Raw genomic sequence first — 6,591 nt, 5'->3', positions numbered from 1 at the left:
TTAAATGATCTAGCTTTTTGGGTTGGTGAAAAGTTGTTTTGAAGCACTTAAGAGCTCCCTTTTATAGCCCAAAAAGCAAATATAGCCGTTAGAGATAAAGTAAAAGAGATTTGAAATTCAAACCAAACCTGTAAAAGTTGTCAGTCGCGTCCCAGGCGTTCCGGGGCGTCTCCGCTTCAACGAGAGACGTCTCGGCTACAAGATTTTACTTTTTACGTTGTCTGGGGTCGACTCGGCACTTTACGGGGACGACTCTGCTTGTTTGCACTTTTTGAATGGGGACGACTCCGCTGTCTCGGGGTCGACTCCGCTTCTTTATCTCCAAAAAACATGTTCTCTGGAATTCCCTGAGAGAGCTGACTCCGCTCTTTCAGGGGACATCTCCGCTGCCTTATCACCGAAAAAATCATTCTCTGGAAAACCCTGAGAGAGCCGTCTCCGCTATCTTGGGGACGACTCGGGAAGTCTCCTTTTTACTTGTGGGGACGACTCTGCTTGCTGTGGGGACGTCTCGCGCATATCTCTTGAAAACTGCCTTTCTGCCGCCACTGAGAGAGTCGACTCCGCTACTGAGAGAGTCGACTCCGCTGTCGTGGGGACGACTCGGCAGGTGCCAGGGACGTCTCCAAGTGTGCCAGTTCTTCCTGTTTGTGCCAGAGACGTCTCTGAGACTATCAGGAGACGTCTCGGCTGTCCCTGAACTTTTTCTTTCATCTCAAAAAATTCTTCAATAAATTCATAAAAATTATGGGAACTTGCCTAGACATTTCTTAACAATATTCTTAATAAAACACATTAATTTCTCAATTAAATTGTTAAGATAAATGGAATTATACTCTAGTGTTTTGTATTCATCAAAATCCATTAGGGGGTCAACAATCTCCCCCTTTTTGATGATGACAAAATACTGAGTATATGCAAAATTCGAAATTTAAACATATACACAGTATTTGCTCAGATGTACAGGTATAAAGATAATTGAAAGCTAAGTTCTTTTTGACTCCCCCTTTCTTTTTCAGAAGGGCAATTATCTTAAAGCCAATATTCTTCAATTTTATCTCTTCCAATTCAACTTTTAAGCATGAATTTTGTATTTTGCATTCCAATGTATCCATATTGGTTCTACTCCCCTTATCCATATTGGTTCTATGGTTCTACTCCCCCTTTTTGTCATCAACAATGAAGGGGACAAATTATCTGTAGGTGCTTAAAGCATACTTCCTAGTAAGATTCAGCATATTTCCATGAACGACTCAAGAATATTCAAGTTGTGCTCCCCCTATCCAAGTCATTTCTATTAATGAATTCAGCATTCATATCACTCCCCCTTTGTTTTGGAATTCATTTCAGACTCATCTTTTTGTTTAGTATAGTTATCACAAGATGTGCCCCCTCTGTTTTAGATGCATTGGTTCTTTGTATCAAATTTGAACACTCAAGGTATGTGATAAGATTTTTATGGCACATCACAAACTCACATACACAGAGTTAGAAATGTACACAGGATTTCAAAAGAGATTGCATGTCATTCATATGTCATTGTAAACCTTTGAAGTCAGTACATAGTCAAAAGAAGAAATCATTACAAGTATTGATTTCTAATACAAAAAGTGTTTCAAAATAGCCTAGGGTTTACAAAAAGAAGATTCCTAGATGTTTACAAAGCGTCCCTTATCGGCGACGTTGCTCATAAATCCTACAAGCTGCATCTATAAAAGCATTGATTGAATCCATTAGGGTCTTAAATTGATCTCCCTGTGACTTGTGGAAGGCTGCCACAAGTGCTTCAAATTCTTCAGTTGCCATTTCAATCCTCCCTCTAAGTTGGGCAACTAAAGTGCCCACATTGCCTCCTGGGCTTGTCAACTCTTTGAGGCTCTTGGAAATGGTCTTCAAGCTGTCCTTGAGCTCTATTGATCTGAATTTTTGGGAGGCATCCACACCAATTATTTCATGTGTTGTGGCTTCAATTTGACTTCTAATGTCCTTCAGCTCTTGTAGAAGCACTTCATGTGAAGCTCTGAAGGGGGCCAACTCTGTAGAGATCATGGATCTCATCTCCTCCCTCATTTGTTGGCAAATTGCAGATGCTAGGGTGCGCATCTGATCTTCTGAAAGAAAGGAGGGCCCGCTAACTGGAGGAGGTGGTGGCATGGATGTGGAAGGTCCAGCTGAGCTGGAGGGTATATCAGGGATATCCAAGTGGCTAGGTGGAGGAGAGTGATGGTCAGACTCATGATGTGGGTTCTCGGGCTCTAGGATTTGGGCTTTTCTCTTTGGTACCTTCACCCACGACCCATCTATCTTATGAAATTCCATTCTTCTCATTGTGCCCTCATTATAATAGTCGGTGTTTCTCAAGGGCTTTGCAGGTTCATTTGTTGGAATGGAAACTTTGAAGTGTTTGAAAACTAAGGTAAAGATCATGCCGTAGGGTAAACTAAACCTAGAATACCTATGACATAGGGCAATGTAGTTTAGCATAAGTCTAGGGAGGTTTAGGGGTATCCCTAGTAGGATATGGTGCATTATAACTAAATCTCGCTCCGAAACAAAATCGAAGCGACCGGTTTTGGGAAATAGGACCCGGTTGACAATACTTAAGAGAAGTCTCATCTCTGCATTTAGGTCCTGGGAATTGACAACATCAAGAGGGCCGCAGTCCTCTCTTCCTAAAAGTAGATTTAGGGCTGATTCCCTTTGGGAATGTGAGGTTGGAGCCTCACCGTCCTTAGGGATTTGTAAGACAGTGGATAGGACATCTTCATTGACTTCTACTAATGTCCCCCGGACATATGCAGTGTACCCTTGGTCCCCTAAGGCCATATTGCTAAAAAGTTCTCTAACTAGGCCGGGGTAGGTCGAGGTATTTAGGGTACAAAGGTGCTCCCACCCTTGGGCTCGGAGTCTCTCTCCAATAGAGAACCCCTCATGATCTAAAAATAAGAAATCTATGTACCTTCCGGTCGTGACTGTGCGATTTGCACAGGAAATAGTCGTGGTTGGCGGAGCAACCGGAGGAGACGGCGGGGAATGTTCTTCCCTCCGTTCCTCATCGTCGGCCGCTGCCCTAGGTCGCCTTCCACGGGTTGTCCTAGCTCTTTTGGGTGCCATGATTAGAAATCCTAAGAAAAAGTGGAGAAGGAGGCTAGGGTTTGTGATGGAGAACAAATGGAGGCTAGGGTTTTCGTTTTTGGTCGGGGATGAGAGAAGATAGCTCGGGTCGGCTCGAGCTGTTTCACTTATTTTAAAAACCCTAGTTCGGTCCCCGAGACGTCTCCGCGACTAAGGCGAGACGTCTCACCTGGGGGGACGTCTCTGCGACTTGCCAGAGACGTCTCCGGCACTGAAAAATTTCAGACTGAATTTTATCTTTTCCCAAATTTTTATTTAATCGCCCTAAACAACATGATTTCTTTTGATAAAAACAGAGTGAATTTGTTTGTGATCCTCCCCATTAATAATACACCCTATAATAATTTGGTTATGATTTTTGAATTATTAATATTGAAATGAGGAATGTTTGATCAAATTTCGAATACCTATGATATAGGCTCTGAAAATATCTCTATGAAGAGTCCAAGGGAGGGTAACCATCCTCCGGAAAGTCAAACAGTTCGTCATTTAGATTAGATGGATTCATGCTTTCACTTATATTGACCTTGAGATGGATTACTAGTTTGAGTAGCAAAGCAATGCAATACAAATTCAATTCATTTGCTAGGATCATACAAGCTTAAAGCATTCCTCAAGAAATTGAATCTATCTTTACAAAGAGGCTTTGTAAAGATATCAGCCAATTGATTTTCAGTACATACATATTCAATCATCACATCATTTTTCAGCACATGATCCCTAATAAAGTGATGCCTAATCTCTATATGCTTTGACTTAGAGTGTTGGACAGGATTTTTTGTTAAATTAATTGCACTTGTATTATCACATTTAATTGGTATATTATCCATTTTGATACCGAAATCTTCAAGTTGTTGCTTAATCCAAAGAACTTGGGCACAACAGCTTCCAGCTGCAATGTACTCAGCCTCAGCTGTGGACAAGACAACTGAATTTTGTTTCTTGCTAAACCAAGAAACCAAATTGGCACCCAAGAATTGACATGTGCCACTTGTGCTTTTTCTGTCGAGTTTGCACCCAGCAAAATCAGCATCGGAATAAGCAATTAAATTTATGTCAGATTGTTTAGAATACCATAAGCCTACATTAGATGTCCCTACTAGATATCTAAAAATTCTCTTAACAGCTTGCAAGTGTGATTCCTTAGGACATGCTTGGTATATAGCACACATACAAACACTGAATAATATATCTGGTCTACTAGCAGTAAGGTAAAGTAGAGAGCCTATCATACCTCTGTACAATTTGCAGTCTATACTTTTACCTTTTTCATCTTTGTCAAGCTTGCAACTTGAGCCCATGGGTGTGCTGATTTTCTTTGCATCCTTCATCTTGAATTTTTCCAACATTTCCTTGATGTATTTGGACTGACTGATGAAGATGCCCTCCTCTGATTGTTTTATTTGTAGCCCAAGGAAGAAGTTGAGCTCACCCATCATGCTCATTTCAAATTCTCCCTGCATAAGCTTGGCAAAATCTTGACAAAGACTATCATTAGTAGCACCAAAAATTATATCATCCACATAAATTTGTACAAGCAATAAGTCATTTTCTTTTCTTTTAATAAAGAGGGTTTTGTCTACATTTCCTCTCTTAAATTTGTTTTCAATTAGGAAATTACTTAATCTTTCATACCATGCCCTAGGGGCTTGCTTAAGGCCATACCATGCTTTATACAATTTATACACATAATCTGGATGTAAGTGATTTTCAAAACCTGGAGGTTGTCCTACATAAACTTCCTCCATTATATAGCCGTTTAAAAATGCACTTTTTACATCCATTTGATAGAGTTTAAAATCCATGAAGCATGCATATGCCAAAAGTAATCTAATAGCTTCTAATCTAGCAACAGGAGCAAAAGTTTCATCAAAGTCTATTCCTTCCTCCTGATTATATCCTTTGGCCACTAGCCTGGCTTTGTTTCTTATTACTATCCCATCTTCATCTAGTTTATTTCTATATACCCATTTGGTGCCTATAATTGAAACATTAGGGGATCTTTTCATTAGAGTCCAAACTTTATTTCTTTCAAATTGATTTAATTCCTCTTGCATAGCATTCATCCAATTATCATCTTTTTCAGCTTCTTCTAGTGATTTAGGCTCTATTTGTGAAACGAAAGCAAGATAATTACTAGTATTTCTTAGAGAGGATCTAGTTCTTATACCTTGTGAAGGATCACCAAGGATTAGATCCTTTGGATGACCATGTGCATACCTCCATTCCTTAGGAAGATCTTGAATTCTTGATGGAGGTTGATCTTCTTCACCTTGCTGATTTGTATCTTCTTTGATCTCATCCTCATGTTGTTTGTCTTGTATGGAGAATTCCTTCATTCGGTCTTCAAGTATACCTGCATCACCATCTTCTTCTTTTCTAGAAGAATCTCCATTAGCTTCATCAAAAACAACATGAATGGATTCTTCAACAACAAGAGTTCTCTTGTTGAAGACCCTGTATGCTCTACTAGATGAGGAATAACCTAAGAAGATCCCCTCATCTGATTTAGCACTAAATTTGCTTAGATTGTCCTTTCCATTATTTAAAACAAAGCATCGACAACCGAAAACATGAAAATAGCTTATATTTGGTTTCTTACCTTTTATTAACTCATAAGGTGTTTTCTTCAAGATGGATCTAACTAATGCACGGTTCAAAATGTGACATGCAGTATTTATTGCTTCAGCCCAGAAATATTTTGGTAGATCCGATTCGCACAACATGGTACGAGCCATATCTGCTAGTGTGCGATTCTTCCTCTCTACCACCCCATTTTGTTGGGGTGTTCTAGGTGCCGAGAAATTGTGATTGATACCATTTTTGTCACAAAACTTTTCAAAGTGCTGATTTTCAAACTCGGTACCATGATCACTCCTAATTGCTTTTAATTTAAGATTGAGTTCATTCGAAACTCTATTATGAAACTTGATAAAAGCGGAAAAGGACTCATCTTTATGTGCAAGAAATGAAACCCATGTAAAACGTGAAAAATCATCAATAATTACAAGACCAAATTTCTTACCCCCTAGACTAGCTGTTCTAGTGGGTCCAAACAAGTCCATGTGAATTAGTTCCAAGGGTTTTGTTGTTGAGACTATGTTCTTAGACTTGAAAGAATTTCTTGTTTGTTTCCCTAATTGACATGCAGCACAAATTTTATTCTTTTCAAAGTCTATTTTTGGTAGTCCTTTAACTAGATCCTTTGTAATTAATTTAGAGATTAAATCCATGCTAGCATGCCCTAACCTACGATGCCATAACCAACTAGTCTCATTGACTTTGGGATTCATGGCTACAAGACATTGGCCATCCTTCATGGTGAGATCATCAAGATCTACCATGTAAACATTTCCATGCCTATGTCCTGTGAGTATGATCTCATTATCAATTGGACTACTAATTATGCATAGTGATGATTCAAATGATACTTTAAATCCCTTGTCACAAAATTGA

Source organism: Phoenix dactylifera, unplaced genomic scaffold, assembly GCF_009389715.1.
Source record: "Phoenix dactylifera cultivar Barhee BC4 unplaced genomic scaffold, palm_55x_up_171113_PBpolish2nd_filt_p 000484F, whole genome shotgun sequence".
Taxonomy (NCBI): Eukaryota; Viridiplantae; Streptophyta; class Magnoliopsida; order Arecales; family Arecaceae; genus Phoenix; species Phoenix dactylifera.
The sequence above is the reverse complement of the archived record's forward strand: the minus strand, read 5'-3'. Positions refer to the sequence as shown.